Source organism: Panthera uncia, chromosome F2 (genome assembly GCF_023721935.1).
Source record: "Panthera uncia isolate 11264 chromosome F2, Puncia_PCG_1.0, whole genome shotgun sequence".
Lineage (NCBI taxonomy): Eukaryota > Metazoa > Chordata > Mammalia > Carnivora > Felidae > Panthera > Panthera uncia.
This window is the reverse complement of record NC_064812.1, coordinates 71,775,143-71,795,803: the sequence shown is the minus strand read 5'-3', so window position 1 is coordinate 71,795,803 and position 20,661 is coordinate 71,775,143. Positions and strand designations below refer to the sequence as shown.

The 20,661-nt window shown below is 38.1% G+C and overlaps 1 long non-coding RNA gene across 1 annotated transcript; it reads left to right on the top strand.

Moving 5' to 3' along the window:
• Positions 1-11,956: 11,956 nt before the first annotated feature.
• LOC125924673 (uncharacterized) lies at positions 11,957-17,088 on the top strand. Its single transcript, XR_007458514.1, has 3 exons — positions 11,957-12,127; positions 13,512-13,661; positions 16,881-17,088. It is a non-coding gene; the product is annotated as an uncharacterized LOC125924673 (long non-coding RNA).
• The last annotated feature ends 3,573 nt before the right edge of the window (positions 17,089-20,661 follow it).

Below are 20,661 nucleotides of genomic sequence, written 5' to 3'. Positions count from 1 at the left end.
TCACTCTTCACAGACAAAATGATACTCTATGTGGAAACCATAAAGACTCCACCAGAATAATGCTAGAACTGATACATGGATTCAGCAAAGTCACGGGATATAAAATCAACATACAGAAGTTTGTTGCATTGGTATACACCAATAATGAAGCAGCAGAAAGAGAAATCAGAAATTTGTCCCATTTTAAGATATCTAGGAATAAACCTAGTCAAAGAGGTAAAAGACCTGTACTCTGAAAACTATAGAAAACTTATAAAAGAAATTGAAGAAGTCACAAAGGAAGAGAAAAACATTCCAGGCTCCTGGGTTGGAAGAACAAATATTCGTAGAATGTCATACAACTTCAAAGCAGTCTACACATTTAAAGCAATCCCTATCAAAATACCACCAGCATTTTCCACAGAGCGAAAACTAACAATCCTAAAATTTGTATGGAACCACAAAAGACCCCAAATGGCCAAAGCAATCCTGAAAAAGAAAAGCAAAGTGGTAGGCATCACAATTCCAAACTTCAAGCTGTATTACGAAGCTGTCATTATCGAGACAGTATGTTAGTGGCACAAGAACAGACACATAGATCAATAGAACAGAATAGAGAACCCAGAAATGGACCATTAATTATGGTCAATTAATCTTCAACAAAGCAGGAAAGAATATCCCATTGGAAAAAAGAAACTCTCGGGACACCTGAGTGGCTCAGTCGGTTAAGTGTCTGATTCTTGATTTTGGCTCAGGTCATGATCTCACAATTGTGAGACTGAGCTCCACATCAGGCTCCACACTAACTAATAGCACAGAGCCTGATTGGAATTCTCTCTCTCCTCTGTCTCTGCTTCTCTCTCCACTTGCACACACATATTCTTGCTCTCTCTCTCTCTCTCAAAATAAATAATATTAAAAACAAAAATAAAAAGGACAGTGTTTTCAACAAATTTGGGAAAACTGGACAGCGACATGAAGAGAAAGAAACTGGACCACTTCCTTACACCATACACAAAAATAAATTCAGAATGGACAAAGACCAAAGGTGAGACATGAAACCATCAACATCCTAGAGGAGAACATAGGTAGCAATCTTTTTGACCTTGGCTGGAGCAGCTTCTTACTAGATATGTCTCTGGAGGCAAGGGAAACAAAAGCACATGTGAACTATTGGTACCTCATCAAGATAAAAAGCTTCTGCACAGCAAAGGAAACAATCAACAAAATTAAAAGGCAACCTACAGGAGTGCCTGGGAGGCTCAGTCGTTTGGGCATCTGACTTTGGCTCAGGTCATGGTCTTGGTGTTTGTGGGTTCCAGCCCTGCATCGGGCTCTGTGCTGACAGCTTAGAACCTGGAGCCTGCTTCAGATTCTGTGTCTCTCTTGCTCTCTGCCCCTCCCCCACTTGCTCTCTCTCCCTTGCTCTCTCTCTCTCTCTCTCTCTCCCTCCCAAAAATAAACATTTAAAAAATTGAAAAAAAATAAAAGGCAACCAACAGAGTGATAGAAAATATTTTCAAATGACACATCAGATAAAGGGCTAGTATCCAAAATCTATAAAGAATTTATTGAAATCAACACCCAAAAAATAAATAATCCAGTTAAGAAATGGGCAGAAGACATGAACAGACATTTCTGTAAGGAAGACATACAAATGGCTAACAGATACATGAGAAAATGCTCAACATCACTCATCATCAAGGAAATATAAATCAAAATGATAACGTGATACCACCTCACACTTGTCAGAATGGCTAAAATTAACAACTCAGGAAACAACAGGTGTTAGCACGGATGTGGAGAAAGGGGAACCACCTTACACTGTTGGTGGGAATGCAAACTAGTGCAATCACTCTGGAGAACAGTATGGAGGTTCCTCAAAAAGTTAAAAACAGAACTACCCTACGACCCAGCAATTGCACTACTAGGTATTTGTCTAAGGGATACCAATGTGCTGATTCGAAGGGGCACATGAATTATGGAAAGAGTCTAAATGTTCATCGACAGATGAATGGATAAAGAAGATGTGGGATATATGTACAATGGAATATTACTTAGCCATCAAAAAGAATGAAAGCTTGTCATTTGCAATGACATGGAGGGAAGAAGAGTGTATCATGCTAAGCAAAATAAGTCAGTCAGAGAGAGACAAATACCATATGATTTCATTCATATGTAGAATTAAAAAAAAAAAACCAAAAAGTTGAATATCACAGTTGAAAGGGAGGAAAAATAAAATAAGATAAAATCTTGTTTTATCTTAGAGAGAGAGGCAAAGAGAGGGAGGGAGGCAAACCCTAAGAGACTCTTTTTATTTTTTATTATTTTTTAATTTTTTTTTCTTTTTTCCAATGTTTATTTTATTTTTGAGAGACAGAGACAGAGCATGAGCAGGGGACAGGCAGAGAGAGAGGGAGACACAGAATCTGAAGCAGGCTCCAGGCTCTGAGTTGTCAGCAGAGAGCCCGACAGGGGGCTCAAACTCATGAACCATGAGATCATGACCTGAGCCGAAGCTGGACACTTAACTGATTGAGCCACCCAGGTATCCCAGGAGACTCTTAATTGTAGAGAACAAACTGAGGGTTGCTGGAGGGGAAATAGGTGGGGGGATGGGCTCAGTGGGTGAATGGGCATTAAAGAAGGCACATGTTGGGATGAGTAATGGGTGTTGTACGTAAGTGATGAATCACTAAATTCTTCTCCTGAAACCAATACTACACCATATGTTAACCAACTTTAATTTAAATAAAATCTTGGGTGGAAAAAAAGAAATAATACAGAGACAAATCATGTACCTTTTATCCAGTTTTCCCTAATGGCTACATCTTATAAAACTAGAATATGATACAATCAAAGGATTGACATCATTAAAATCCACCTAACTTATTAATATTTCACTTGTTTCATGTGTGTGTGTGTGTGCGTGTGTTTGATTCAATGCAGATTTAATATATATATATATATATATATATATATATATATATATGTTCATGGATCCACCACTATAGTAAAGAAACAGAATAGTTCACTTTGCCACAAGAATTCCTCTATATTCCTTGAAAGAAAGTGTTGAATTTTAGTTCTTTATATATTCTAAATTCTCATCATTTGTTAGATATGTGGTTTGCAATTATTTTCTCCCGGTCTTACTCTTGTCTTTTTATCCTCTTTACAAGTCTTTCATAGAGTAAGTTCTATTTGTTTGTTTGAAGAGGTCAAACCAAGACATCTCTAAAATTAGAATTGGGTTTGGCACATAGTTTTGAATGTTTCTTTGCTAAAAAATAAAAATGTAATGCAGATCTAAGTTAGAGAGGAACTAGTAAATTTACTTCTTATTTATTTCTGTGGTTTCTACTGCTGATATATTTCATTGTTAGATTGAAAATACCAACATCTCATACTTTTTAAATATCTTTTACATCGTACAATGTGTTATAGAAGCACATAGGAAAAATATTTACTGTGTTTTATGGGTCCAAGAACGAAAGAATAAAAAAGTTATCAAAAAGTAGAGAATGTGAGAGGATAGAAATGAGTGGGAGGAAAATGGGGTGAAATGCTCTGATGCAGCATTTTTCAAAGTGAAGCCTATAGATTCCTAAGAAGCTTATGCCATTTGCCTCTTATACTTTGTTAACATTTGCACTGATATTACTAGAGTAATGGTTGGTGCAGAAGCAAAATGGCCAAAGGGCCAGACGTATTATGGTTGCCTCCAAAGGAAAACATCTTTGTGACTGTTTTTGTTGCCAGCAGAACTAACCACTTTTTGCATGGAACACCGATTTGTAGTTGATATAACGACTTACAAACTATTTTTTCAGCCTTGGGTATTTGGCAGGAGTTTTCTTGGAAATGATCAATGTGGCCACAAAGTGCCTATGCACATTAATTAAAAGAAGTCTTGTGTTCTACTTTATTCTCCAGCCTAATTCTTATTTTCCCCACGTTCTCCTAGACATTTCTCTCATGTTGAGTTGAAGGTACTCAATCAATAGCTTTGATAACCTCTGTTTACTTTAGATCTGGCCAGCAATAGTAAAAAAATTAGAAATAGCTATCAGAGATTTTCATAACAGCTTCCAACCACATATTCAGAGGGACATAAGGGAATTTAATAATTTGTGTGGAGGCTGGAGGGGAGTGTACAGAAAATATCTATTTAGTATGCATCTCGGTTCTCTGGCTACCCTGTAAATACTCATAGCTTAGTGATTAGTAAACATTATTTTAATTGCCTATTTACTTGTTGCCTTTGAGCACTAAACAGCACTCTTGGAAGGCTGGGATTATGTTCTTATTAACCATGACATTTCCCAAAATTAGCATTGGGCTTGGTACAGACTGGAGCATTGATAGTTCTTTCATAAAATCACGGAATGAAGAAGTGAGAGGGAAAAACTAGTAAATTTACTTCTAATTTATGTGTGTGGTAACTATTGTTGATACCTTGATTGTTGTTAGATTTGAAAATAATAGCATCTCATAACTTTTTGATCATAATTTATCACATTTTTGCCAATGCTGATGCTAAGTAAATATGCTTTGATTCAGCATAGTATTTGGGAGGGGGTAAAATATGGGCAATAATACTTACTTTATAAGGATGTGATAAGATACTATATAGGTACATATGAAGCATTTAGCCTATACCCCGTATGTGAGAGCTGTTCTTTGTATTACAACTGCCATAGAGCCTGCAGTAAAGAGAAAAATCTCTGTTTTTACAGTCACCTACCTGAGAAATTTCTACTTGGAACCTACAGATAAATAATATACAGCAAACAAAATCACATTAGCCCTAACTTCTTTGAAACACCAGTTCTAACTGCAACATTTTTTTCTTCCTTTTTTTCTTTTCTTTTCTTTTCTTTCTTTTTTTTTTTTTTTTGAGAAAGACAGATTGAGAGAGGGAGAGAGACAGACAGAGAGGAAGAGGGGCAGAGGGAGAGACAGAGTCCCAAGCAGTCTCCATGCTCAGCACATAGCCCCACCCGGGGCTTGATCCCATGACCCTGGGATCATGACCTGAGCCAAAATAAAGAGTTGGTAGCTCAACCAACTAAGCCACCCAGCAGCCCCATGGCATTTTTCTTTTCTTTTCTTTTTTTTCCAGTTTTTTAAGGTTTAGTTTTGAGAGAAAGAGAGATGGAACATGAGCAGGGGAGGGTCAGAGAGAGAGGGAGACACAGAATCCAAAGCAGGCTCCAGGCTCCTAGCTGTCAGTACAGAGCCCAATGTGGGGCTCGAACCCAGGGGCCGTGAGATCATGACTTGAGCCACATCTGAGACTTAACCAACTGAGCCACCCAGGCTACCCACCCCCCCCATCAGTAACAATGAAAATGTTCATACTCCAAGAAGCCTCGCGTAGATGACTGTGGGTAGAGTTTGTGGACTAAGAATCTTGTATTTATCACCCTATCTTGTTGTTTTCTCAATAGCTAGGTACAAGAAGCAGGATCAGGAGCTGGAAACAGGTACCAGCCCACTCAACATCCAGGGCACTGGGGTATCAGATATTGTTGACGGAAAGGTAAGTAACACGAGAACATAGACTTGAACCTATTTTGCTCATTGCTCTATCCCTACAGCTTACTTCACAGTGGAGTACAATTCATACTTTACCAATGGAAATTGCATCACTGTTATTTACGCTTTTAAATTTTAATGAACCTTGCTGTGCTAATGCTTATAGGTGTTTATTTCAGGAAACAGTGTTTTACAACAGATAATGTAAAAAAAAGGGGGCGTAGGAAATGATGGTGGCAGGAGAGAGAGAGCTGCAAAGAAGTTTGTCACGGATACAGCAGCATAAATCGGCACTTTAACACACCTTGTAGAAGTTGTGTTACTATTATAAAAATTTGGCTAAATGGCAGTGGTCACCCGCATTTGGAAGAGGGAAGGATGAATAAGGCAGAGCCTGGAGAAGTTGTAGGGGGTGAAGCTACTCTACTTGATAATACGATGATGGATACGTGCCATTACACATTTGTTGAAACCCATAGTATGTACAGCAGGAAGAGTGAACCCTAACGTAAACTTTGGGTGCTAATGATGTGTCCGTGCAGGTTCCTCAATTGTCACAAAAGTGCCACTCTGGCACAGGATGTCCCTAGACGGTGAGGCAGTGTGCGTGGTTGGCTAGACATATGTGGGAAATCTTTGTATCTTCGGCTCAACTTCATTGTGAACTTAAAACTGCTCTAAAAAATAAAATCTATTAAAGAAAAAGTTAGGCTCTATGGTAACCCCATGGTAAATCTTCCACGAAGCATTATAAAATAAAACCACTTCCCCTGGAAAATTAATAAATGAGGTCTCTTTTGCTTTCCCCCTCTGGTATCATGGCTTAATCATTTCAGCTACAATGGAAAAATTTGTTACTTTTATTTTCCCAGAACTTATAAGTTTCATTTTATAATAAATGCATAAAGCGTTGTATGAAACTATAAGCCCTTTTGACTGCATAAATCCAGCTACATATTAGTTTGTTCCATAAGCAATAATTTAGAATCTAGTTTTGCAAAGTTAACATACCAGGTGTTCTAACAATTGTAGAGATTTTAAAATGATAATCTGCTTCGTTTGTGAGGTGGCTTGCCATCTTTGGAGCATTTACATATATATGATTTCATTCATTCCTTTCAACCCTAGGAAGTCACTGGGGAAGGTTTTAAACTCCCATCCGTGAACGTTTTATTGAAGCACCTATATTAATTTCTAAAATGTCTATTAATTTTAAAAAGTATAGTTTTGCCTAAACATAAACATAAAACAAAATAGAATCTTAAAATGAAAATAATCTCCTTTCACCCATCCTAATAAAATAACTTTAATTTTCAGCCTTTAGACTTTACCTTTTAGACTACTCATAGCAGAAGATATCACTATTGGGTCAAAGGTGGTATTCTGAGATATTATTTATTTATAGAAGTATAAAAAGTTACCAAAGTTAAGTACTAGAAGAAGTAAAATGTAATACTAAATTCAAGAAAATGTTTAGTGGCCAGTAAGACCTTGTTAAGTAACAGACAGAACACAGGAATGGACCTGGCAGAACTGAGAGACAGTATATATATTGTACATATGTGTGTGTATACATTTATGTGTCTGTGTGTGTATATATGTATATATACACATACATATACACACTGCATATTTGTGTGTGTATATATATTTATATATGTCTGTGTGTATACATATATACACACATATATATGTATGTAGCTAGAAACAGTTGTTAAAGTGACCAGGGAGAGTTAAAGTCTCTTGAAATGTTGAACTTCAGGTGCCTCACGTGATGGCCTTGGCGATAACACTCCCTACAAGCCTCTAACTTACCAGCCTCTACCTTACGTTGCAAAAGAAGCAAAAAAGGAAGAAAATACCAACTTGTGATTAGTTTTGCCTTGGAGAAAGTCAGGGGAGGTGGTTGAGAGGAGTTGGTGCTGCGGTCCAAAGATGAGCTCATGAAAAATGGGTTTGGAGGTGACGTGATGAGACAGTTTCTGAACAGTGGTTCCTTCTTCCACTGGTTTTGATGGGACGCACTGTTAATTGTGAAGCACAGGGTGGCAAATGCACGCTGTCTCTCCTGTTCTGTCAGCAGGAAACTTGGAACAGCAAATGTTGGCGACGGGAATGGGAGAAACCGTAGGAGGCTGTTTTTGACCTGGGTCTTCTTGTGTCTTAGGAGGAGCCAGGAAAGTCAGCCCACTGAGAATGCCCAAAGTAAGATAAAGACTCAATTGTGTACACGATCATTTCTATAAACACAGAATATGTCACTGTTTTGTTTTAATTTTGTTTCACCTTCGATAACTAGATTATGATTGTGAATAATTTTATAATTTTTATTTTAATGATGGCACACCTTCTATAATATGACACGTTGTATCATATTGTAAAAGGTGTGCACTTTGCTATTTCTGGACATTTAGGAAACATCTGATCCATATTTTACAATTTATATTATGTTGTGAAAACCTTTATTCTGTATGATTGCATTAAGAGTAAAGTTGGAAATATAAACTGTAACATAGGTTATAAGTGAAAAAGCTTCAATAACCTTGCTTTTGTTTTAATTTTCTGCCAGAAGTAGTTATGTCATTGTTTTAACGTGCTTCTCTTTGCTATTAGATTTTATTTAAAATTTTTTTTTAATGTTTATTTTTGAGACAGAGAGAGACAGAGCATGAATGGGGAGGGTCAGAGAGAAAGGGAGACACAGAATCCGAAACAGGCTCCAGGCTCTGAGCTGTCAGCACAGAGCCCGACGTGGGGCTTGAACTCACGGACCGTGAGATCGTGACCTGAGCCGAAGTCGGACGCTTAACCGACTGAGCCACCTAGATGCCCCTATTAGATTTTATTTTAATGATCATTAATTATTTCCCCTTGGCTGTGAATTACTAGCTCATGTTATCTTTCTTCTTCTGTCCATTCTACCACCTTGCCTTGTTTCCTTCTTTATATGACCTAAAATCTAGCAGGAACAATTAGGGAATGTATTGGAATAACTGTAACCTAAGTTTAAATGTTAACCCTCTTCATTCAGGCTAATATTCCTACCATCTCACCGAAACTATTCTTGATGAGTTTTTGAGCGACGTTTGTTGTTGCTGTTGTTGTTAAATTCTAAAGTGAACTCAGATTTTTGCCCACCCCCCCCACCCCCCCGCCAAACCAACTCCTGTACCTGTTTCCTATCTCTGTTAATTTACCTAGTTACACAAACCACATACTTAGAATCTCTGGCAGTCATTCCATATTCCTCTATTCCTGTAAACATTATCTCTGTTCAAGTCACCGTTGTATCTCAGTTGGCTTGTTGAACTGCGGTCTACCTTGACCTTCCCTTAACCCATCCTCCAAATCCCCTCTACTTCAATCCATCTGCCCTTTCTTCTGAACATTCTCCTTTTTTCCCTCTGCAGGTGTATCTTCCTCCACAGAATTCCTTAATGCCATTCTCATGCCGTTCTCTCTCTCCCAAGGGAACCCTGGTCCTGCCCTCTCTTTAGTTCAGGACCTGCAGTCCAATCAGACTTATTCCCTAGAATATGATCCAGATCAATCTGTTCAACCACTTTCTAAATATTTCTTCTTGAATGTCTCAATAGCTCAAAGCTTCCCAAGATCAACATATAAGGTTGTGAATCACAAGCTTCTCTTTTTCAAGCTTGAAGCCAGAAACTCTGGAGTCATCTGTCGTTTCTTACTCCCTCAGTGTCTTCTCCATGTTTAACCCACTACCAAGTCTTACAGATGCCACTTGTTAAAAATCTATTTATCCATTAACATTTTTCCATCACCATTGCCGCTATCTTGATCCAGAATATAACCCCAACTTTTCTGAAAACTCTGATGGTCTTTAATTAGCTTCTCTAGAGCCATTCCTGCTCTTCTGCCTAAATCTTGTTTTCCACACTGCAGCACGCGATATTTTCTTTCTTTCTTTTTTTTTTTTTAACGTTTATTTATTTTTGAGACAGAGAGAGACAGAGCATGAACGGGGGAGAGTCAGAGAGAGGGAGACACAGAATCTGAAACAGGCTCCAGGCTCTGAGCTGTCAGCACAGAGCCCGACGCGGGGCTCGAACTCATGGACCGTGAGATCATGACCTGAGCCGAAGTCAGCCGCTTAACCAACTGAGCCACCCAGGCGCCCCAATATTTTCAAAAATTCTGAATACATTTCGCCATTGCTTTGAGGCTAAAGAATAGAGTCTTTAACTTGGCTTCAAGGCTATGAATGACCTGGCCTTAAATTCCTCTTTTTCTCCATTCTCACCTGCTCTCCCTTGCCACCTGAGGTCCCTCCTGCCAGCCTTCTATTCTTCACAGGTTCCATCTTTCTTTCAGCCACATCCCCTTGGTCTGGAATGTTCTTCTCCATTTATTCACCTCCTCCCACACACACTTCCCAGGATTCATTTTTGTATTACACACTGCACCTCAAGTGTCATTTCCTCAGGAAAAATTCCCTTGACCTAGCAATCTAGTTGAGGTTTTTTTGCAATGTGATCTAAGTGGACACTGTCTTTCTCTTCACAGTGTTTATCTCATGCATACTCTCAATGAATGGACTCGAAGCCGTATGAAAGCTGATGCTATATTTGGTTTTGCTCACCACTGTGTTTCCAAACACAATCACATTGCCTAAAACTCAATCACTGTTTATTAAATAAATAAATACACTACATATCCAAAATTTAAATTGGATTATGTTCCCTTCATGCTGAAATCCTTTAACTAACCTTTCCTTGTGTTCAGGACAACGTTCAAACCTCTTTACATGGCTTGTAATTCATGTCAGGTCCTGCTTCCTTGTCAGTCCCCAACCTCACATCGCATCATAACAGTCACATTATACCAGTGTTTACTAAACACCTAGTATGTGCCGGATGATATTACATGCAGAGGATTGAATGATAAGCAGGATAAATACTGAGAATAAATACACTTATAGAAATTATAGTCTGGGACAGCCATTGAATGAGCAATGGCAACTTTGATTAATCAAATGTTGTGTCAGTGGTGAAAACACTCCTTCCTTCACATGTAATGTTCCAGTCACCATAGCAAGTTATTTTGTTTCTTAAATAATCACTTGTTCCGTGTTCCCTGCACACGATGCTCTTTCTTTCCAATATAGGCACACGTGCATTTCCTATAGTGACCTTTCCCCACTCCTCACCCCACTTTGCCTGTCTTGCTGTTTCTCACTAAAATTAAGAGCTGTCCAATATTGTCCCTTCCTACAGCACCTTGTACTTCTGCTACCTTCACCCTTACAGCTCTGCCAGTGTCTCTTACTTCACAGGATGCTCCAGGAGGGCAAGCCTGCATCTGGTTTGGTGAAACATACACTAGATACTCACTAATTAGATCTTGATTGAGTAAATGAATGAGAGTCAAGTGGACCGATGGTCAAAGTGCCCAGAGTACAGGGATGTTACTATGTGCCACATGAGGAATAATTTGTGTACCAGCTCGGGTGCCTTATTTAACCAGGAAAACGTTCTATCTGGGCTACAGTTTTAGCCAAAGCACATGCGGAATTACCGATGTATGGTTTCTCACATTCAGGCAACAAGATGAATTGTAAATTGGCAAGAAGATTCCAGCTGTCGGCGAGGACACTATTATTAACTTGAATCCTTTCTTGCACAGTCTTACCGCCACCCTTCCCAGGTGGGGTGTTAGAAAAAGTTGGAGATTCTTGAGTAAAAGCTACTTAGAGACAATTTTTTTGATGTTCCTATTCCTGACCAGATAGGACCACCTCATATCCTATCAGAAGCAGGGAGGCTAGCAAACAGGGTTTTCCTGGATGTGCTGACGGAGACCACTGTTGCACTCATCCAGTTCTGCCAAACGGCCATGGTAATAGTTCATCTTGCTCAGTGTTAGAGCCCAAGAGGGGTTGGGAAACCTGAGTGTGATTCCTGACTTGAAAAAGACAGATATTTAAAATAATGAGTTCGTGGTATAGGAAATAATATGACACATATCTTTGTAGGTGTTGGCAAGGAGCCACTTGTCAAAGAGACCCGGAATAGTGCTTGGGGAGTTCCCACAGACTTGGGCCCCTATATTTTGGAAACTTGGCTGTATTTATGTTGTTTTTTCCCTCTGATTATTTTTACTTTGTTCTTTCTTAGCACTTAATAAGCTTCTCTTTGAAAATGTCCCAAATATGCAACGAGACACCAAGGAAAAGTATGTCTTGTGTTGTTAAAAGATAAACTGAGCGAGGTACGTAAAACTTTCGAGGCATTTATTTGAATGAACATCGACTAGAATCCGAAGGCAGCACCAAACGGAAAGTGGTTGGATGCCCTCAGCCAATAGGCGTTGGGGAACGGCAGAGGCAGAGCAAGGGAATGATTTGATTGGCTAGAGCTTAAGCTGCCTTATTTGGGAAAGCCTCTTTGGCTGTTGGTGATTGGTTGTTCTTAGGTTTCCTTTCTCAGCTGCGAAGCATTTAGAGGAACTGACCGTGGCTTAGGTTTCGGTTTGCTTAAGCAGTCCGCCGAGGCGTTAGAGCCACCCCCGTCAAGTGGCCTCCGTGTTTGATTGCTTGAATAAGTGTTTTCTTCGGTTGATTTGTTTTGATATGTGTTACCAGGTACGGTCATAATACTGAAAGGCGTGTTACTCTCTGGAGGGTCAAGCAGAGAGGCGGGGCAGCAAGGGTTACGGTGAGGGAGGTTGACACAGAGGGATAGCAAGAGTAAGAGTGACTCCACTTGTACCCTCGTTTACCCACATTTAGATCCTTCTGCCCTCTATTGAATGAAAAATTCAGTTTTCAGAGTCTGATACTGCGGCACAATCTATAAAGACCACACAGCTCAGAATTTAATGCCTTAATGTCTTTATTACCAAGAATGTTCCCAGGGTGGTGGTGGTGGTGGTGGTGGTGATGATGATGATGATTTATAACAAAGTATTAATGTTTTTAGTCACAGCTTCCATGTCCAACTTAGAATACTTTTAACGGTCATTTATTTATTCTGATCGCAGATCTTATTACAGGAGTCAACACAGACCCACATGGAAGTGTTGCAATTTATTTTATGATTTTGGTATTTTGGACAGGATTGATAAGCCATTGAGAGAGTTTTGTGTGCCATTAATCATAAAAGAGAAAGAAAAAAGAAAGAAAAGAAAGCAAGCCAAAAAAGAAAAACAAGAAAAAGAAAGTACCTTTCTCCAGAATGAACTGTATCAGTTGTTAGCCAAGAGAAATGTAAAATGGCCTGTACCTTTGGGTTATTGCTTTGCATTTAAATGCTCATAACTGTTTTAGAAAGCTTGACGCCCACACCACAGGATCTTGCTCCTCTTTAATTTTCTCTAATTTGTGTAGTGAATAACCAAATACTCATAATGCAATTAGAAGATAATCAGGCTTGTAATTATGTTAATTGCTGGAGACTTACATCAATCCTCCAGCAAAGTGATAGGATTTCAGGGGAACTATTACCATAGTGAGAGAGTGAGGGGGAGACTGAGATGGGTGGCTCCAGAAATTGATGAACAGCTTTGGTCTGTATCATTGAATACACACTGAGGGGACAGTAGAGCCATGCAGCCGAGGGGCCTTCGGGGGGAATGCTCAGAAAATGGTTTTAGGTTCCGGCAGATCAACCTCTTTTGTTAGTATTCTTCCCATAAATAATTACATTGTCCACCTGTTCTATCATAAGAAGCGTAATTCAAAGAAAGCAGATAAATAGGTGAAAGAGAGAAGTACTTTTTGCCTATTAGCACTGTATTCCACATTCCTGAAAATCCAGCAACACAAAACAAGACATTGCTATTGTCTGTACTTCTATATGGTAAGTGTCTCTTTCTCATATGACAACCAAATGGCCAAGCTATAACTCTGTTGTAAAATCTGTCTTTAGATTGCTACTCACCCAACAAATCTTCATGGCTTGCACATTAAATTTACTTCTAAATACAATCAATTGCAATATTAATAATAACTGTCATGTTTTCTCTAGAATCAGCTGGAGCTAAGCTAGACATCCTGGAGGATGCTTTGGGCCAGCTTGCCATCTTCGTTAGTACCAACAGTCCGAGAAGCCTATTCTCTCCTTTCCTTTGCCCATGTCTGCTGTGTGGGGATAGGGAGACAAGGCCTATGATATAGTGTAAGTGCTCCTTTTTTTTTTAATGTTTGTTTATTTTTATTTTTGAGAGAGAGACGCGCAGAATGTGAGCAGGGTAGGGGCAGAGAGAGAGACACACACAGACTCCAAAGAAGGCTCCAGGCTCTGAGCTGTCAGCATGGAACCCACCATGGGACTCGACCCTACGAACCATAATCATGACCTGAGCCAAAGTCAGATGCTTAAAGGACTGAGCCACCCAGGCACCCCTTAACTGCTCCTTAAAAAAGGTTTAGGCCACCACATTTTGACTACCTCATGAACTTAAAATTACTTCACAAAGAGACGTGGAGAAAAGGGAACACTTTTGCACTGTTAGTGGGAATGTAAAACAGTATAGAGTTTCCTTGAAAAATTAAAAATAGAACTGCCATGTCATCCAGCAATTCCGCTTTTGACTGTATACTGGAAGAAAAGGAAATTACTGTTTTGAAGATGTATGGGTACTTTTATGTTCATTGTAGCATTGTTTATGGCAGTCAAGACATGGAAACAACCTAAGTGTCCACTGATGGATCAAAAGATAAAATGTGGAATATCTACATACAGAAGATATAGATAGATAGATACACACACACAATGAAATATTATTCAGCCAAGAAAAAGAAGGGACTCTTACTGCTTGTCACAGTATGGTTGACCTTGAGGGCATGATGCTAAGTTAAATAAGTCAGAAAAATACAGATATTGTATGATATTACTTATATGTGGAATCTGAAAAAAACTGAACTCAAGGGCACCTGGGTGCCTCAGTTGGTTTAAGTGTCCGATTCTTGATTTCGGCTCAGGTCATGATCTCATGGTTCTACTATCGGCACAGAGCCTGCTTGGAATTCTCTGTCTCCCTCTCTCTCTGTCCCTCCCCATACTTTCTCCTCAAAATAAATAAATAATAAATAAATAAATAAATAAATAAATAAATAAACATTTAAAAAAGTAAAAAAAAAATAAAAAAATAAAAAAGTAAAAAAAACAAAACAAAGCAAAAAACAAAAAAACTGAACTCATAGAAGCAGAGAACAGATTGGTGTTTGCCAGAGGGCAGAGGGGGGAGGGGAGGGAGAAATGGGTGAAGATGGTTAAAAGGACAAACTTCCAGTGGTTAGACTAATAACTTCGGGGGTTGTAAAGTACAGCACAGTGACTCTCCGTTAACAATAATGTATATTTAGAAGTTGCCAAGAAAGAGTAGATCTTAAATGTTCTCTTCCCAGAAAAATTGCAACTGGGAAGTGATGGATGTTAACTAAACTTATTTTGGCAATTGTTTTGCGTTATATACAGACATCAAACCATGACGCTGCTCACCTTAAACTGATACAATATTATATGTCAATTATATCTCAATAAAATTGGGAAAAAATAAAGGAGGAAAAAAAGACCATTGGTCATTTAATGGACATAGAGAGGTTGGTCAGAACTGATGCTAAATTATATTTAATCACCATTGTCCCCTTGGTCAAAAGGGGAAAAAATGACCTCACAGATGTTTTGTTTATAATCTGAGAATAAAGGACGAAGAGATCTTCTGAGTACTATTTAGCTGAATGCCGCCTATTAATTAGGACTAAGATAAATTGAAAGGCTTTCTGAATTTCAAATGTATGCACACTAAAATGACCCTCTACAGCAAAGACAGGGCCATAAAAACCAAATCTCTACTGCCAGTGCTAGAGTCAGTGTTAATACACACAACAGCACATTCCTATCATAACTTATATTTGATATCCTTAATGTCAACATGAAGTGACAAATTTGGGTTTGTAGTTCACCATATGTTTACTGCTTCTAGGCCACTTGGGAAGCATATTGCAACTATACAGAGCATAATTAAACTGTAAGAATGTGATAAGCTGAGTTAAATAAGGTACGTTACATAATACTCATCAATTTTGCCACGTGTTTGATTAACTGTTAGCCATTTAAGCCAGCACAGGTTCTAAGCATTTATGAAAATTTGAGTCATGAGAATGACCCACGTTATTACATTTTACTGGCTGCTTGAAAGCCAGAGAGGAAAATATACCCTAAACCCAAAACTATTTTAAAGAAGGTAGTTCCTCAGAAGGTTATCGGTCAACAGGCAATTTATTTGAAAATAGCAGGATGAGGCTATCATCGATAAAAAGAGTAACCATCAGTTACAAATATTCAAGAACAAATGAGGGATTTGAAAAAAAGCCAAATTTTTTGAAAAGGAGTGATAGGAAAATATATTACTCATAGAAACTAGAAACTTTTCCTGTAACTTATTTATGGTTGGCAAATTGTCCAAAAACCTAATTAGACAAGCTGATGTTCTTGGAAGAGATCTCAGACTGGCTCATTACATTAACTCCATAAATTTGTTCTTTCAGAAATCCCCAAGTAGGCAACTAATCATACAGAGAGTTTCTTGCCTTTTTCTCATTCTTTAATTTCAACTTTTATCATTGGCTAGAGTTTTATTTTTACTGCACACAGAAGTAATTGACCCAGAAAAATTTATTTAGCTTATAAACCATCACTTTAAATCAGATGCAGGTTTAGAGATAATTCGGTTAACATTCTACTATGATTTTTCATTAATACAAAAATATGAGTTTCAACTCCAACCTCTTTAGTTTATATAATGAGAATAAAATTTATGATAGTGTGGAATTCATGTGAGGAAGGGAAGGGTGCTCATCCTGAAAGCTGTATTTTAGAGATTGAAATTGGTTTCACAAACATTTGCTTATTTTGTTAAAAAATTTCTTTTATTGGGGTGCCTGGGTGGCTCAGTTGGTTGAGTGACTGACTTCGGCTGAGGTCATGATTCTTGTGGTCTGTGAGTTTGAGCCCCGCGTCGGGCTCTGTGCTGACAGCTCAGAGCCTGGAGCCTCCTTGGGATTCTGTGTCTCCCTCTCTCTCTGCCCCTCCCCCACTCATGCTCTGTCTGTCTCTGTCTCAGAAATAAATAAACATAAAATTTTTTTTTATATTTCTTTTATTTATTTGAGAGAAAGAGACGGAGCACATGAGCAGGGGAGGGAGGCGCAGAGAGAGAGGGAGACAGAATCCCAAGCAGCCTCCACACTGTACCAGAGCAGAGCCCGACGTGGGGCTTGAACCTACAAACTGTGAGATCATGACCTGAGCTGACGTCAACAGCTGGACACTTAACCAACTGAGCCATCCGGGCACCCACAAGCATTTGTTTCTTTTTGGTCACTTCTCAAGGTCATGGAACAGTGACGTGTCAATGGCGGAAGACTAATCCCAGTGACTGGTCAAACTCATAATGAATAGGTGGCTTATATTCTAACTAGAGGCAGGTAAATATACTATATACCATTTATAAATAACTTTTCTGTATGAAGTAGATGGGGTATAGCCTTTTCCATATTAAAATATCACATTTTAGACCAATTTGTTTTAAGAAATATTAGGAAAAGGGGCGCCTGGGTGGCGCAGTCGGTTAAGCGTCCGACTTCAGCCAGGTCAGGATCTCGCGGTCCGTGAGTTCGAGCCCCGCGTCGGGCTCTGGGCTGATGGCTCGGAGCCTGGAGCCTGTTTCCGATTCTGTGTCTCCCTCTCTCTCTGCTCCTCCCCCGTTCATGCTCTGTCTCTCTCTGTCCCAAAAATAAAAAACGTTGAAAAAAAAATTAAAAAAAAAAAAAAAAAGAAATATTAGGAAAAGAAATTAAAAAAAAATACATGTTGCTTTTATATTCTTTCCTTTCTCTTACCAATGTGCTTTCCCTATGTTCCAACTTATCCTATAATCAACAAATTTAGGTCTGTGCAGATTTTCCCCAAATTGTGTCCAGGTTTCTATTAAATCTGTGGCAATTTTAGCTTATCCCACTTCATGCTGATTTATTTCCTTACTTGTTAAAATACTTCAAATGAGTGATTAATGCAATGGAGAGTAGCTAAAACCTGTATTTAAAGTTTAAAAGATTATTGCGCTCAGACATGCTGAGAGTATTAAAAAATTGAAGGAAAGTGGCTAGACATGAACTCTGAAATTACTTTACTTAAGAACTAGTATTTGTCAAAATCAAGCTTATGGCTCTGGACAGGGACATTCAAGGCGTGTTTTAAGGGTAAATATTTCAGCTGTATAACCTGAAATCCTCTGTGAAAACTTTAAAAAGAATTGCCTTAAGCTACGACTAAATTATTTAAGGCTTGTTCTTTTTCAAGTTTAATTTGTATCCCTAAATGATATTAATAGTCAAAAAGAGACTCAAAGTTGAAAATGGATGTATGCCATTGATGTGATAAAATCAAAAACAAAAACCGGTACTTTGTGTACTAACATGAAAATTAACCTTATTTGGTTTATAGGGGAAAAACGAAACAGAACAAAAAAAGGAGAGAAAAAAATAAGGACTGTTTTTTTTGTTTGTTTGTTCTGTTTTGTTTTGTTTTACAAGTCCAATATTTTGTAATCATTTTTCTCTGGTTAAAAGATGGCTCGCAGTTTGCTTAAAGGATTTGGATTGTTGAGGAGGAGGAGACGGTCATCATCTCTGCTGGAGTTAAAAGAGGAGTCATGTGTGGTTTTCATTCATGGAGTAGAAACTATTTCCAAGAAAAGGATGTAGAAATGGTAAAACTTTTGAGGAGATATATATAGACTATTGTTGATATGTGTTCCTCTGTAGTCTTAAGAGTAATATAAGCCTACAGCTATAAAGGCTTGACTTGAAAGAAATCTTTGAAAAATTGACCAAAAGGACATGTTAGTTTAGAGAAAAGTAACCTCTTTGTGTTTGCATGGTCATGGAAGTGAAGATACTGAAAAACGAGATAGAAATTAGATTTAAAATATACACAATAGCGTAAGTTCATTAAAAGCACAGTCAGTGATATTGGGAAGGTTATAAACCTTGAATGAAGGAATATTATTATAAAAAGGGCATGTAAATCTAAAAACCCACATAACTCTGTTTTTAAACCAAAAATATACCTTGAGAGAGAAATAAGTCTTAGGCACCAACACTTCATATAAAGGCTTATATAAATAAATCAAATATGGTATTCGATTTCACAAGAAGTTCAGAATATGCCCTTGTGCAAATACCATTTATAACTAAGGAAACATGTACCCTTTTCAACAATTTGTGGTATAAAATAAAACAGTAATTCTGATTACCACACATTTGTTAGTTATGTTAAAATTAATGTTGGCTTACTAAAACATGTCTTTATAGGAATGACAGTGAAGGTGTGTTTGTGAGTTATAAGACTCTAAGCTATTTATTAGTTATTTGAAGTCATATTGGGAAATGATACCTATGGAGAAATCCTAAGTAAATGGGAAATTAAGAAAATAATTGAATCATCGAATTATGATGATGCCTTTGGGGAGTATGAATTGCCAAACAAGCCTGGTCTACTTGACAGGTTCCCTTATAGGAACTGAAGAGAAAACCCTCCTTCTGGTTATTCAAATGAATACTTTAATTATTATTTTTGTTAAAGCATCCTGCTATTACTGGTATGGAATGAGGAATCCATAAAGCATTTTGATTAAGCACACTAAAATTGTGTTTCTCCAGTTAATATATGAACTGAATTAGAATTTATTGAAGATAAAAATGTCACTTTAGATATGTAATAACTCCTGCGGTCTCAAATGAATGGTAATATCTCAAATGGATGATAAAAGATTAAGTCCATTTTACATAATAACTCATGTAATTTATAAAGCAATTGGCTGGGTGGAAAAGGGCTCTGTTTTTAATACTTCTGATTTTCCTGTAAATGGAATAGAATTGTGGTGCAAATACAATCCTAAATAGTAAATAACTCTCTTGCTCTTCAAATCTAGATTTTAGTTTTCAATGGATCATGATTTGTAAAAGTAACGCACAAATGTTCATCTTAAGACTACTGGTAAACCAAATCACTCTTCTCTGATATCTCTGGTGTTTGTTTCTTATCTGATTTTAAATATTCCTTAAATAAGTTAATCTTAGCCATAGTCTAGATTTATAGCAGGGTCTCCATGGTCTTAATCTCACCTAATGTAAATACATACAAATAATCTTCCTTAAAAGAAAAAGATTTTAACTTTTGAGCTAGTTTAGATTTACAGAAAAATTTAAGAGATAGTAAAGAGTTTCCATATACCTTCACCCAGCTTCCTTCTTTATTAATATTTTTGTATTAATATGATTCATTTGTTACCATTAAGGAACCATCGATACATTATTATTAACTAAAGTCTATCATTTATTTGGATTGCCTTAGTCTGTTTCAGGATCCAGGATCCCACACTCCCTTTGGTCATTATATTTCTTTAGGCTCTGCCTGCTGTGAAAGTTTCCCACTTTAGTCATTTTTTTAAAGTTTATTTATTTTGAGAGAGAGAGAGAGAGGGCGAGAGAGCAAGAGCATGCGTGAGCAGGGGAAGGGCAGAGAGGTAGACAGAGAATCCCAAACATGCCCCATGCTTAGCGCCGAGCCTGATGGGAGACTCCATCCCAGGACTGTGACATCAGGACCTGAGCTGAAATACAGTCAGCTGCTCAACTGATTGAGCCACCCAGGTGCCCCTCATTTTCCTCATTTTTGATGACCTTGCCAGTTTGGAGGAGCACTGGTCAGGTTTTGTGGGATGCCTTTCTATTGGAGTTTTTCTGATGTTTTTCTCATGAATAACCTCCTTTTGCTCTCACTTCTCATTTCTCCTACTGCGACGACAGTGTTTGCTGTGCATGAGTAGGATCCTGAGAAGGACTTTATCACTGGTGAGCTTTTGGAGAGTTCCACGAGTGCAAAGAGATGGTTGCTCTTCCTTGGGAGTGAATAGCTCCTAGGTGACAAGCTTCTTCTAAAATTGAGAACAAGCAGTACTCTATCCACCTGCATCATCAGATTCTGTTGCCTTTATTGGAGATTCAAATTCCCTGCCTCACAGACTCTGCTGGAGGCTGTTTTAAGTTACCCGGAAAAGGAATTAAAAGTTATACAAATCCTGATGACCTAAAGTCATTAAATAAAATAG